General features: G+C 48.7%; 1 long non-coding RNA gene across 1 annotated transcript in view; it reads right to left on the bottom strand.

The window, feature by feature from the left end:
• The window catches only part of LOC139176767 (uncharacterized), a 36,276-nt gene extending 30,695 nt beyond the window's left edge, over positions 1-5,581 (bottom strand). Inside the window, exon 1 of the long non-coding RNA XR_011561217.1 lies at positions 5,389-5,581. This is a non-coding gene — a long non-coding RNA (uncharacterized lncRNA). The remainder of the gene's footprint in view (positions 1-5,388) is intronic.
• Between the last annotated feature and the right edge of the window lie 8,787 nt (positions 5,582-14,368).

Below are 14,368 nucleotides of genomic sequence, written 5' to 3'. Positions count from 1 at the left end.
ACGCTTTGCTGTGTGAACCCAGGGAAGTCACTTTCCCTCTCTGAATTTTAGTTGTTCCATCTACATTGGATCATAACAAGTCATCCAAGTGATCAGGAGGATGAAGTATCATCCACAGCATCACTTTCCCCTCCCCCCCCACTCCCTTCCCTCCTAACCTCCTCTTTTTTCTTCTTTTTCTTTGCAGCTCTCATTTATTAAACATTTGCACCATACACAAGACATATTTCAAAAAATGTTTGTAAGAAGCTTAGGAAGAAGTTCTTATTACCCTGTTTTCCAGGTGATGAGACTGAGGGTTGGAAAGATTTATTTGCTTGTCCTGCGTCACTATAAGGTCCCCAGAGAGGCAACCAGCATTTGGACCTGGGCGGCCGGAAAGTCGGCGACCTTAACCCCTGCCCAACCCTCCTCCTACACAGAAGAACTTGGCCGAGGAGACCCTGCAAACACCAGTGATGATTCTTCGCCTGGTGTTCTTTTTGGTTTCACAATCCAGAGCAGTCATGTTTGAGCCTAAGCATGAAGCACTGGGCCAGCTTTAATTCTTTCTGCGTTTCCCACGGCTGGGACTGAGGACAGCAGGTGGGTTTGCTGAGGAGCAGTCAGATGTGAAATGGGTCAGAGAACAAATGGAGAAGGAGCATTTAGCGTGTTTGGGTTCCTCGGCGGCTGGGAGTCATCCATGCAGGAAGTGCCTTGAATCTATAGATTTCCCCTGCGGCTGGGAGGGGTCAGCCAGCCTGGTGACAGGGAGGCCCTCGGGCAGGGAGGTGACACTGCTAAGCCTTTGCACCAGTAAAAGGTCCCTTCCAGATTTTTCTCACCGTCTGACATGCCTGCCCTACTAGCTGTGTAGTCTTGGACAGGCTATGTCCCTCTCTGGGCACCAGTTTCTTTATCAGTGTAACATACACACTGGGGCTGAGGAATAGCGGTGTCGGCTACAGCTACTTCTTCAAAAGTTCCTATCCACTGGTTAGAGCTTCTAACTTCTACCATCTGAACTTTAGAATTACTCGGGCTGGGGCAGCGGGGCGTCTTAGAAATGTCAATGACCACGCCCTGTCCCAAAAAATTGAAGAAAAATGCCTGGGGATTGGCTCAGCCATCAATATTCTCTAAGACTCTCCTGGTGGCTCTAGCTGGTAGCTGCTCTGTACCATCCCTGGAGCAATGCCTCTGAGTGGCAGGTGTTAAGTAGCGTCATTTGACTGCTAAGACACGGAGGCCCAGACAGGGAAATGAGCTGCCCAAGGTCACAGGTATAGGCCCAAGGGTCTCTGTCCAGAGTGCTGAAATGGGAGGGCTGGTGACTCCGGCCTGAGTCTAATGCGTGCACTCCTGGGATTTCACTCTCACCTTCGCACAGATTGCTTGTCCTATAAAAGACATTTTTCTCTTGTCTTCTCTCTTCCTTTCTCTCCACATGTAATTTGCTCTCTCCCTCAGTTCCCCACCTCTATCTTTTCATAGATGTATCTCTTCCTCCCTGGGGAAGCAGGGTGTGCTGCAGTCCATGGGATCGCAGAGTCAGATAACACAACTTAGCAACTGAACAACAGATCTCTTGCTCCTCCTCTCTCTTTTTCTTTCTTTCTCTGCTCTTTCTCTCTCTCTTTCCTCCATCTCTTCCTTGTTTTATCTTTCTCTCCATCTCTGTCTTTCCTTCTGCATTTCTCTCTACTTTCTCATTTTGCCTCCCTCTCCTCCTCCTCCTATCTCTTTCTCTCCCTCTCTCTTGGCTCAAATCCCCATCTTCCCAGCTGCTCCCCAGGACCCTTGACTTGAATCTCTTCCTCAGCCAGTCCTTGTCCCTCTGCCTGCCTCCCCACCAGCAAACACTGACCTCCAGCCCAAGTTCTCCTTCCCTAGCCTTACCCAGCCCTTTGGGGAAGTCTAGCTTCTCCATATGATTCTAGAAGGGGATTGGGAACCAGAGATGTCCCTTCCTTCTCAATCCTCCACTGTAGAGAGACCACTGGGGAAAGTGGCTTTCCATAATCCAGTGGGGCAGTAGCTTCCCAGCAGCTCCTCCCAATGGGGACACATTCCTTCAATTGAAAAGCCTCTTGCTGAGCATCTATGTCCAAGATTCTGGGAACACAACAAACATGAAGGTGACCTGACCTCTTCTCCCCTCTTTCCAGTGAGGGGGACAAAAAATAAACAAAGAATTTAGACACTGATTTTAATTATCTGTCACTAAGATAATGGCCAAAATATCAGGTTAGAAGATGACTTGGGGTGGAACCAGGGTTACTTTAGGTTGAAAGATCAAGGAAAAGTATCTCCAAATAACTGACATTTAAACTAAGACCTACAAGATGAGAAGGAATCGGCTGTGCTGAGGGGCAGGAAAAGAGGATTTCAAGCAGAAGGTACAGCAAATGCAAAGATCCTGCTCCTGGAAAGAACTTGATACAGTCAGACAACAGGAATAAGGCTCATGTAAATGCAGAAACAGAAATAAGGACTAAAACTCAAGAGATGAGGTTGGAGACATCAACTGCCAGGCTCTGAGTATCCTTGGAGTAGGCAAAATGGAATTTGTATTTTACTTTTTATGTCATGGGTTTGGGGCTGGGGCACGCCTGTCATCTCATTCGCATGGTCATTGGTTCCTGAGGGCAGGAGGATGGGAAAGAGCAGACATCAGGACATAGATCATTTCATGGTTGTGGCTTGGATTTAGAGGTTCATTTAAAAGTGGTACCTTTCCCCTTCTCTTTTCCAACTCCACCCCATCAGGGCTTCAGCAATTCTGACTCACCTAGTCCCCCTCACAGGGCCCACATCTAGGGCTCTACCTCAGGTGTAGTGGCTGTCATCACTACAGTCGCCATCACCGTCATCCCCGTCATTATCACCATCCCCCTTATCGTCATCACCACCATCATCACCACCAGCACCACCACCACCACCACCATCCTCACTGCTGGGGGCTCTAGCTGACATAGGGATGAGCACAAGGAACAAACTACAGTGTCCTTCAAGGTCTAGCTCAAATTTTTGCCATAAAGTCAACGACAAGCGTATTTAATCCCATAACCATTTACAGAATGCCTACTACATGCAATACAGAGAGAAGCAGACCCCCCGAGTAAGCTAATATGGATGCTGACATCAAGAGCTGCTGTCGTTTATTGGACACTTGCTAAGGGCCAGTCCCCTTGCTAAGGGTTTTACATGAATTACCTCCCTAAATCCTTATGATAATCCTATGAGCCTTTCCACTTTTCTGATGAGAAAATTGAGACATGGGGAGTTGAAGCAATCAATTAGGCAAATTAAAAGCTGTCTACTCCATCCCTACCCTGGAGGCATCTTTTGGTTACTCGGCTTGCCCCCAACCCCCTAAAACTCTGTACTGAGGGGTTGACATGTTACCTTAAAGGGAACATATAGTTGAGCCCAGGGGAATAAGAGGTCAATTTGCCCAAGTGAATTCCAATCTGAGCACCTCTAATTTATTTATACTTGTTTTCTGTGAAACTGTTTCTTCATGTGCAAAGAAAGAAAAAAGAATCATTGCTCAAAAATTGGTGACTAGTGGAATAGTAATAGCAGTTTTAGAGCTCATATCCATGTTAGCCCGTACGGATACCTTCTCAAGCCCAAGAAGGATGACCTAACTAATGGTAGAGTTTCAGGCATGCTGTCAAGAAGCATGAGTGTGTGCTTAGGTGCTCAGTTGTGTCTGACTCCTCGTGACCATTTGGACTGTAGCCTGCCAGGCTCCTCTGTCCATGGAATTTTCCAGGCAAGAACAGTGGAGTGGGTTGCCATTTTCCTCCTCCAGGGAAACTTCCCGACCCAAGGACTGAACCTACGTCTCCTGTGTCTCCTGCATTGCAGGCAGATTCTATACCCAGTGAACCATCAGGGAAGCCTGTTGTCAAGAAGAGGGGATAGTATATTTTTGAGTGAAAATCTGGGAGTGATGGCTGATCCAGGAGCAAAAGGTTTCAGTAGGGACAATGTGTCCCTCTGGGCTAAGTGTCCTTCCTTCTCCATAGTGATACTAAAGGGGAACCTCCTTACCGCACCCCAGCACCAACAATCCTCTCCCACAAGCCCTCCCTCTGAATCACAAGCTATTTTGCCCCTTCTGGAACGCATGGCTAATCAGCGCCTCATTGAAGGCAATACTCAGTCGTGCTGTGGCGTGAAGGGACTCGTGCACCACATATCACCCCAGCTGCTCTTACAAGCAGGAGATCAATAGTCCAGCAATAGGCATTTCATAATTAAAAGTAGACGAAGAAGAAGATGAAGAAGAAGGGGACGAAGAGGGAGGAGGAGAAGGAGGAGGGTGGTGGGGAAGGCAAGGACCTTGGCAGATGGTCCTTCCTCTTCCTTAGCCCTCTGGTTCCCAAGGCTCTGGCGGATTTGCTAGGACAATAAGTCCTGTTTGGAGCTGCCCCAAAAGGCCAGCTGGGAAAGGACTTCAGTAAACTCATGTAGTCCGTTCCCCTGCCTGGAGGATAAATGCTGCCATTTTTAGGCTTCTGAAGTGCCATTTAAGAACTTCTCAATGCCTTTCTGCATCACCCGAAGCTGGCTGGAGTGGACGTCGGTTCCTATTCTCTACCCACCATCTGTCCCCATCCTTAAGTTAAGCTTTCAGCTCTTCCTCTGGGAACATCTTCACCTCAGGGTCATTCAGTCCAGCATGGGATGAACATGACCTCCCCAACCTGGAGGTGGGCATGTGGACAGATCTGACCAGTAAGAGCAACCTATTAATTCTCAAGACCAGAAGGACTGGTTGACGGACGCACATGTGACCTGAATTAAGTCAATCTGGGTAAATTCTGGGACTTCTGCTGCAACTGTTCCTCTCTCAGCTGGGGTTGGACAACAGACACCTGAAGCCACTGTGGACCATCTTGTCACCGTGGATTTAAAAAACGACTTCCAGCCAGCATGCTGGAAAACAAAGCTGACAAATGGAAATGTGGGGGAAAAGGAAATCAATCAAGTCTCAGCAAAACTGGTGGGCCTCTGAATACAGCCATGCAAAACTCCAGGTTAGGCTCTTAATTATGAGACCTCATAAATCCTCTTTTGCCTAAATTATTTTGAATGAAACTTTCTTCCTTGTATATTAAAGAGTCCTGAAAAATTCACTTTTGTCTTTCTGGGTCCACCCTTCCAATCAATGAGTTGCTTAATGTAAAGGGAAAAGGCACAGATGGATACGGATTCAGAGTCCAGCGTCCAACTCCACTGTCTACAGGCTGTGTGATCTTTGGCAAATTGCCTCAGCTTTTTGAAACTCAGTTTCCTCATTTGGAAAGTGGGTATGATACCACCACTGTAAGAGTTGTTGTGAGGATTAAATAAGACAGTATCTAGATGTCATTGCAAAGACCCATCACTTACCTTCATCACCATTTGCAACAGCAAACTGGATCTGCTAGCCCGTTCCGGTGTGGAGAAAAAAAGGTGTGGCAGCGTCAACTGGCCCCATCCTGCAAAACAGAAATTTATGAAGTTTAATTGAGGTAACAGTTTTTCTTCAAGTACAGAATTAGCTGGAGGTAGTCATGATGCGAAAGTCAAAGTGTTAGTTGCTCAGTCGTGGCCGACTCTTTGGGACTCTATGGACTGTAGCCCACTAGGCTCCTCTGTCCATGGAACTCTCCAGGCAAGAATACTGGAGTGGGTAGCAATTCCCTTCTCCAGGGGATCTTCCTGAACCAGGGATCAAAGCCAGGTCTCCTGCATTGCAGGTGGATTCTTTACCCTCTGAGCCACCAGGGAAGCCATGATGCTAAAATGAAGATAAAATATTGCTTGAACATCCAGATGCCACCATCTGCTTTCTTTGTGTTATCTTACATAAGTTTCACAATTCTGAGGAAACCAAGGTTCAGAGAGGTGCAGCAACTGTCCTAAGGTCACACAGCTGGCAAGCCTGAGTCCAGAGTCTGGGCCCCTCTTCTGGCACTGGGCTGTGCCAGTTCCCATGATGAAGCCCAGGTCTTGGATGCTGACCACGTCCTGAGCAAGCCTCGCTAAGCATCTCCCCAGCGAATCTTCTTACCATCCCTTTGAAAACCGCAAGGGACCCATTTCATGGAAGGAAAAACAGTAGTGCTAGGTGTCAGGTACACTTAAAGCGGGGATCCAAGACCCCACTGCTCAATTTGGTATAAATTGCGATTTCATATTACACAGATTTTACCACAATGTAAAAATGGTAGGAAAATCACGTTTTAAGAGCACATATGAACACATCCTTTGGCCCACTGCTGGAAGGTACCCTGAGAAAAATCAAGCTGATGTCGTCAAACTGGAAACAACTTAACGGGTCTACCAGTGCGGCCCTGATGTTAAAATAAGGGACGCACACGCATAAGAAGCTATTAATTATTCCAAAGACTGAAGCAGAACTGTTTGTGCTCACCATGAAAAGATGGATCCAACTATGTTAGCAAATGAAACAAGATGCAGAACAATAACAAAACACCCTGAAGCAAAAAGCCCTCCACGGCCCACCACCTCCTCCCTGTCAGCTTCACCCGCGCCCCTCTCCCACACCACAGCCCTGGGAAACCCTCCTCATCACCCAGCCCCTCTGCTGGAAATGTGCTTCTTTTCCACATTCTTTAAAGGCACGCTCGTCAGCCTCTCTGTCCCAGCCCCCAGTCCCGCCCGACACAGATGGAGGGACAGTGGACCTGTTCCGGATACCCAGCGGTATGATCGGTGGGGTCTGTGACCAGCGTCGGTCCCTGACCTTGAGTCTTTTCCTTGGTCATCCTCTGCTGACCCTGTGAATTCATGTGGGGTGGGAGGGTGAGGGGACAGAAGTGATGTGGTCAGGCATCTCCTTGGTTCCAGATGCTGTGCTGTTGTTTCCCTTCGGTGTGTTTTTCTCTGAATCTTTCGTTTTGTCCTTGTATTCTCCCATTTTACATGTGAGAAAAACTGAGGTCTTGGAAGAGAAAGGATTTACTCTGATGAGGTTGCCAGCTGCTTGTTGCTGGGTTCAGCGTACAAACCTCGACTGGGAGAAGAGTGCAGCGGAGCAGCTGGCATGCTCAGCAGTGCGCCAGGCCCGTAGCATTGAGACCCAGTGCTGTGGCGGGTTCTTACATCTGATCTATAATGTGTCACTCAGGCAACGCCGATACACAGGCACCGGTCGCTGGCAAACTGACCCTGAGATGACTCCTCACTCACCATTGAAAGGGACGCCCACTTGTTAAGAAGCCTGTGGGCTGTTCCGAGAGCTGTCACCCTGTGACAATATTGACAGAGTCTGTGCCCCCACCTCATAAAACCCCAGTGTACACACTCGGGGAAAGCAAGCCCATCCTCTCTCGCTGAGAGAGTAAGTGTAAGGCATTAAGGAGACTCTGATTAAACAAACAGATGTTTTTAGTCGGCAATAGAAGTGTCAACACTATCCTAATTAATGAATGTGTTAATGGCTGTTCTCTGTTGGAAGACAATAGTCGCCGCCTTCTAGACGTATCCGCAATGACTCACGGGGCACACACAAAGATGCGCGCACAGAGACTGCACGGGGTGGGGGGTGCAAGCTGATACACCCGCAGGCAGCGTCAGGGAGCACGCCCCGAGCTCACGGAAGGGACACACAGCAGTTCAGAGTCACATACAGGGAATGTGCCCCTAATCCGCAGGGACTGCGTGAGACATTCGGGATGCAGGCTGTCGGAGGACATGTGTGAACACACGTTACTCAAAATGCACACACAACACACAATACTTGGGCCGTTACAATCCCCTACAGCAACACACAGTACTCACAGAGCAGCCACATCACCCACACAGCATCACACAAAACACATGCGCCATACATAGTGTTCACAGGACACACCCACACCAGCCCGTGACACATGTACCACGCACACAAAACATCCGTACTTGCAGCGCACACTGAACACAGAACACACTCACTCAGTAAGCACACACCACAGTCACAGCTCACCACCACACACGCGCGCACAGTTCCAGAATAGAGCTCCCGGCTCCCAGAGTTCTAGCCTGACACACAGCACACCTCCATGCACACACACACTCTGTGTCAATAGTAATAACACTCTGTGTACCCACCATGTTTCAGACTCTGTAATAAGACATGAAAACAGAAATGAAGCGGGTAGAGTCTCTTTCCTCCAGCCTATCCTAAGACCACAGAGAAGCCTTGGTAGCTCCCTGTGAGAGGTACCAAGAGAACGCCTCTGCCTCATTTACATGTCTGTGTTTTGGCATTTATACATATTTTCATGTGTTTCAACAAGGTAAAACATGGGAAGGAGCTTGCTATGAGGAAACAGAACTGGAGAACAGCAAGGCAAGCTGCAGCCACTCAGTGATCTTTTTAACAAAGATGTTGAGGGAAAAAATATTCTGTAACTCTTATCGTATTTGTCCTTAGCAATGGTGCTTTTATTTACCTCAAAGGCTATGGATAGTAGAGAACTGAACAGCTCTTCCTTTTCACCCTGGCTGCTAGGAAGCTCTGAGCTGTATTTCTGACCCACACATAGTAGGGATGTTGGTTTTCATAGCACACATTTCTGAGTGTTATATCCGGCACTGTCTTATGTCCACTCAAGTGGTTTTCTTTCCTTCTATTTTTAAAATATATATATATATATATTTAAATGAATACATTCTTTCTGGAACAATATGGGGATAAGAAGAAAGATTTTAACTAGATAGATATGTTAGGGAAGTTTAGCTCCTGTAACAAAGAACCTCCAGTTCTCAATGGCTGAGCATGCTAAAGGTTTATTTCTTGTTCAGAGCACAGTCATGCGAGTCAGCATGGCACAAACCATTGTTCCACACGATCAGGAAGCCAGGCTTCTTTCCATCAAGTGGCAGTTAGAGAAAGTAGGATCGTGTCCTGTAAGTGTAGCTGTATCTTTATCCCCAACTCACAGTAGGGCCTCAGGAATGACATGCGCTAGGATCCAAGGTCTTGTCCCAAGGAAGAAGAGACAGCCTTCAATGGGCAAGAAAGACAAGACCTCAGGTCAGGTCAGTCTCTAAACTAGGCATTGAGGACAAGCCAATCCTGGGTCTGCAGGGAAGGGGAACAGCAGATGTGCAGACAGATATCTGGACAAACCAACAGAAAAGAGAAGTGGTGGGGAGACTGTGGAGACCAGAGGGCGCTCCCTTCTAGTCAAAGACCAGGACACAAGATGCTGGTTGAGGGCCCTCGTGGCAGAAAGAAAGGCAGAGCCTGGGTCAAGACAGCCCTGAGTGTCAGACACCAGAACCCTCTCTTCACAGCCCAAGCTTCTAATAACCCAACTTCTCTTGGGTGCTGAGAACTACGCTGAGTGTTTTGCTTGCAATCATGGCATCCGTTTCCATAGTAGCACCGTACGGCTCAATACAACCGTGATCCCAATCCTACCACAGTGGACAGTGAGGCTCAGAGAGATGAAAAGACTCACCTGAATTCACACAGGCAGAAAAGAGCACCATCAGAGGCTGAAACAGTGCACCCTCCAGGGCCCTCCCCTGTGTTGTGATCATTGCTGCAGTGGGCTGGGCTACATGGGTTAATCAGGGGGCAGGAGTAACTAGCCTAATTCTCAGAGTCAGCCACGGATCATGAGCTCAGTCCCCAGCTCTGTGTAATGCACCAAAGCTCGGGGCCTCATTTTTCCCACCCATAGAATGGGGCTAATGATACTTTCCATTGCAGAGCTCCGCAAGATGCAACATCCTCTAGCCCAGTGCCTGGCATACAGGAGGGGCCTCTGTTATTACTGTTGTGGTGTTGTTGTTGAAGGGATGGAGGAATCAAGGATCAGGCTGCTATCCCCAGCCAGGAGACAAGTAATTTGGGGATGCAGTAGCAGAGGCCGTGGAGAGGGACAGCTGTGAAGGAGATTAAGGAAATTCACGCGGAATATATGTACGTCTGGTACGTATGGCACTTTGGCAAAGGCAGAGTGGGGACGGATGCACTTCTCCCCAGAAAGATGTGAACGGCATTTGGCATTGCGTGTTGTTCAAGCCAGGAGCAGTCCTGCGTGTGTTTCTGTGTGTTTCATGCAAATGTGGGCGTGTGTAGATGTAAATTGCACACGGCTCGGAGACACAGGGGCGGGTGGGGAACAAAAGAAAAGCACGGGCACTCACCTCCCCCTACACACAAGAAACCAGGCTCGTGGGAGTCCGGAATGGCTGTAACGTGGATCTCAGTCCCCTCTTACACTGTGGGTCAGAAGCAGGCACTTGGCCTCAGTGGACTTGTCTATAAAATGAGACCCAGATCACTTGGCCTTGATGCTGGGGCTGGATTAGATCTATCTTGGAGGTTCCTTGTGGCTCAAGATCCAAGGCCAATGAGAGGGGACGATATGTCCAAACAGGAGAGGAAGAACAAGTTCTAAGACAGGATCATGGCCCCTTCATGTCAGGACACGTGGGAGAGAAAGAGGGTAGACAGTGGCCAAAAAAAAATCCAATGTCTCAAGGAGATGGCAGAGAAGGCAACGGCAACCCGCTCCAGTACTCTCGCCTGGAAAATCCCACGGACGGAGGAGCCTGGTAGGCTGCAGTCCATGGGGTCGCGAAGAGTCGAACAAGTCTGAGCGACTTCACTTCCACTGTTCACTTTCATGCATTGGAGGAAATGGCAACCCACTCTGGTGTTCTTGCCTGGAGAATCCCAGGGACAGGGAAGCCTGGTGGGCTGCCGTCTGTGGGGTCACACAGAGTTGGACATGACTGAAGTGACTTAGCAGCAGCAGCAGCAAGGAGATGGGGAAAGAAAAAGGAAGAACTCTAAGAAATATTGAGAAAAAAATACTAGAGCTTAGAATATTTATAGCAGGTCTTTCACCTGTAACCATGCCCACTCTCTGAGGTCTCCCGCCCAAAAGGTATTTAGTCCCCAGAGACTCATCCCCCTTGCAGAGGGAACGTGATCCTTGCAGTGAAAGTCATCAGCAGAGACAACTGGAGAGGAACCAGAGACATCATCTCCGTCTCCAAGACCCTGCCCTTGAGAGAGGAACCCCTGCTTTAAGCCCCTTGTGTGCATGCGTGCTAAGTTACTTCCATCATGTCTGACTGTTTGGGACCCTGTGGACTGTAGCCCGCTAGGCTCTTCTGTCCATGGGAGTCTCCAGGCAAGAATACTGGAGTGAGTTGCTATGCCCTCCTCCAGGGGATCTTCCCAATCCAGGGATCAAACCGGGGTCTCTCATGTGTCCTGCATTGGCAGGTGGGTTCTTTACCACTAGCGACACCTAGAGAGCCCGTTTTTAAGCCCCTTAATGGTCCCCAAACAGAAGACCAGCACCAAAACTCAGGGAAACTAAGCTGGAAGCTGGAAGAAGGACTCCAGTATCAGCCTGGCTTGGGTGGCTGGTCCTGGGATCAGCTTGTACAGATCACATGTCCTTGGCCAGAGCTTTTGTCTCTTGGGACCTCAATTTCCCCATCTGTGAAATGGGGCTGAAAATAGAAGCTACTCCCCAGGATGAATGTGAGGATCCACAGCCGTAGTTTTTGTCAAGTGGCTGGCAGAGAGTGTGGCCGAGAATCAGAATACTGTGTTGGTCATTCACTGCCCAGCCCCCTGGCTTTTGCTGGAGGTCAGGGGGGGACACGGCCGCATTCAAACTTCTTTGCCATATGTTTGATTTTACGAAATCAGAAATGTCCTTACGAAATGTCCTTAATGTCCTTAAGAAAGTCCTTCCTTTAGCCAAACACACCCAAACACTTTCTTTTTCTAAAATGTTTGTCTCCTCCAGCCGCCTTTCCACTTATGTATTGATTTAGAAGAAGATCAAAATACAACCTGGGAAGCTGTAAGCTGTAACACTATTTTTTTTTCCCCTCTCGGTACACTCTGCTTATGTGTAAACAGCAAATTGCAAATTATTTCCTCTTTATTTGTCAACTCCTCAAGCCACCTCTGGGTCCCTCGGAATGAGTAATGGGCTCTGGGACATCGTGTGACAATTGGCTTTGTGTAGATATTTATCTCCAGGGAGTCTGCTTCTGGCTCTTGGGTATTCCAGCAGAGAGTGCCAGGTTGGGGGAGGGGGTCAGACCTGCATGATCTGGGGGCTTTTTTACTCCCTCTGCAGAGCCTCTTTTGGGGAGAGGGGTGGCAGCGAAGACCACAGACACATGATACAAAGAGAGACTGGTTGAAAAAAGCTCAATTGGGCTGATCTTTGAGTTTCATTTGCTGTCTCAGAATCTCTTTTGATTCCTGTTACACAGAGCAGAGAATACCTGCTCCCAGGAACCCCCAAACCTTGCACCTCCAGATTCCATCCTTAGAATCTTGTGAAACTCAACAGTCTTTGGGGACAAGACAAGGAGTACAGGTGGCTATGAGTTAGTCGCTCAGTTGTGTCCAACTCTTTGCAGTCTCATGGACTGTAGCCTGCCAGGCTCCTCTGTCCATGAAATTCTCCAGGCAAGAATACTGGAGTGGGTTGCCATTCCCTTCTCCAGGGGATCTTCCTGACTCAGGGATTGAACCCAGATCTCCTGCATTGCAGTCAGATTCTTTACCATCTGTGCCACCAGCTACAAATTCTAAGCCGTGAAGTTTTACAACGTCCAGTTCAAATTTTGGTTCTGCCCCTGAAAGAGCACCAGGATTCGGGGCAAGAAATCTAACTTCCCTGTGCCTCTGTTTCTGCATCTTTAAAATGGATACAACCCTGAAGCTACCCTGGAGGCTGTGGGAGGATGCGATCATGTGTGCAGACTGGGTAGCAGTTTGCACAGAGCACCTTTGCAGGAATTAGGAAAAGGCAGCCCTTTCTGGCAGAGAGATTAGAGAGCAGCAGCCCCTCCCCAAAGTGAGTGCAAGCCTGCCCCAGGGTCTAGGGAGCAGGGTACAGACTGGGTCAGCTCTCCCTGACCCTTTGGTGGGAGCTCTTCTGTAGGACACGGCCCGCACAGCTGGAGCTGGCAGCCTGGCTCATAGAGCGCCCACAGGAGCCAGGCTCGAGGGTGAGCACTCAGTATCGGGCAGCCGTCATGGTCACGGTCGTCATACATTACTACTTGAATGATTTTGACTCTTAAGATCCACAAAAAGCTAGGCACTCTGAAACTCTGTCATGTCTTTAACATGTGGAGGAAAAAGGATTAGGCACTCAGTCATGTCCAACTCTTTGCAACCCGATGGACTGTAGCCCGCCAGGCTCCAATGTCCTTGGGACTCTCCAGGCAAGATTACTGGAGGGGATTGCCGTGCCCTCCTCCAGGGGATCGTCCTGACCCAGGGATCAAACCCGTGTCTCTTATGTCTCTTGCACTGGCAGGTGAGTTCTTTACCACTAGGGAACAGTAATACCAGCTGGTGCTGGGCTTCTGGTTAGACAATGTATATGTCAAGTTCCCACAGTTCAGTGCCTGGCACAGGCTAGGTGCTCAGAAAATGTTAGTTCCTTCACAGCAAGCAAAAGGAGACCTCCTCACCATGGCTTTTTCCCCTTTAGCACAAGCTTCCATGGTCAATGTACTTAGAAGACATATCGAACCATTTTGATGAAAATACTCAGCAGTGTGAGGTACAACATGTTTGCAAGCCAAAAGCATCAAGTCTGGAATCAGGACACTGGGTGTCTAGTCCCTGGGTACCCGTCCCTCCCCCCGACTCTGCAACTTTGGATAAGTCACAGGCTCTCTGAGATTTGGTTTCCCTTTCTGTGAACCCAGGGGTAGAGGAAGCAGTGGTTATTGAATATTTTGTACAAAAGTGGCTGCCTTAATTCCAAACAAGCCTGTGTATAATCATAGTGTACAAATCGTGCAAAACAGAGATGCTCTGATTGAAGCAAGGTCCATGGAAGAGCCAAACATCCCACCACCTCCACCCCCAAACACACACACTTTTTCTCACCCTGCAGCACCCTCTGATGCTATTTTGAGGAAGAACAGGGCTCTGGGAATGCAACGTGGCAGCCATCAGACTCAGATCCCCTTCCTGCTGGGATATGCCAAGATGCTGTGTTTGTGCTTTGACATTCACTGCCTTGCCACCTAATTCATCCTGACCTGGAGTGGTGTGTGTGTGTGTGTGTGCCACAAACAAATGCTCAGAAAGAAAGCAAAAAGAAGTTCCAGCAGCCATTAAGGGGAAATTACAAATGCATTTTTCTCTGCCTTCGGCACATTAATAAAAGAGATTACAAAACTGGAAGTGAGTCGAAGCCGGGCAGCCTCACAACAATTGGAAGGCGGGAGGTGGGGCGGGGGTTGGGGGGGGGGGGACGGCTGCTTCCTGTACAGTCATCTGATTTCATGGCCGTTCCCATGCTGAGAGAATCTGTCTGCAGCGGCTGCAGGGAGGACAAGGAGCTCATGCATTAAACATCAGGGGACC

The sequence above is a fragment of the Bos indicus genome, chromosome 17, assembly GCF_029378745.1.
Source record: "Bos indicus isolate NIAB-ARS_2022 breed Sahiwal x Tharparkar chromosome 17, NIAB-ARS_B.indTharparkar_mat_pri_1.0, whole genome shotgun sequence".
NCBI classification, from domain to species: domain Eukaryota; kingdom Metazoa; phylum Chordata; class Mammalia; order Artiodactyla; family Bovidae; genus Bos; species Bos indicus.
This window is presented reverse-complemented; position numbering and strand designations above follow the sequence as displayed.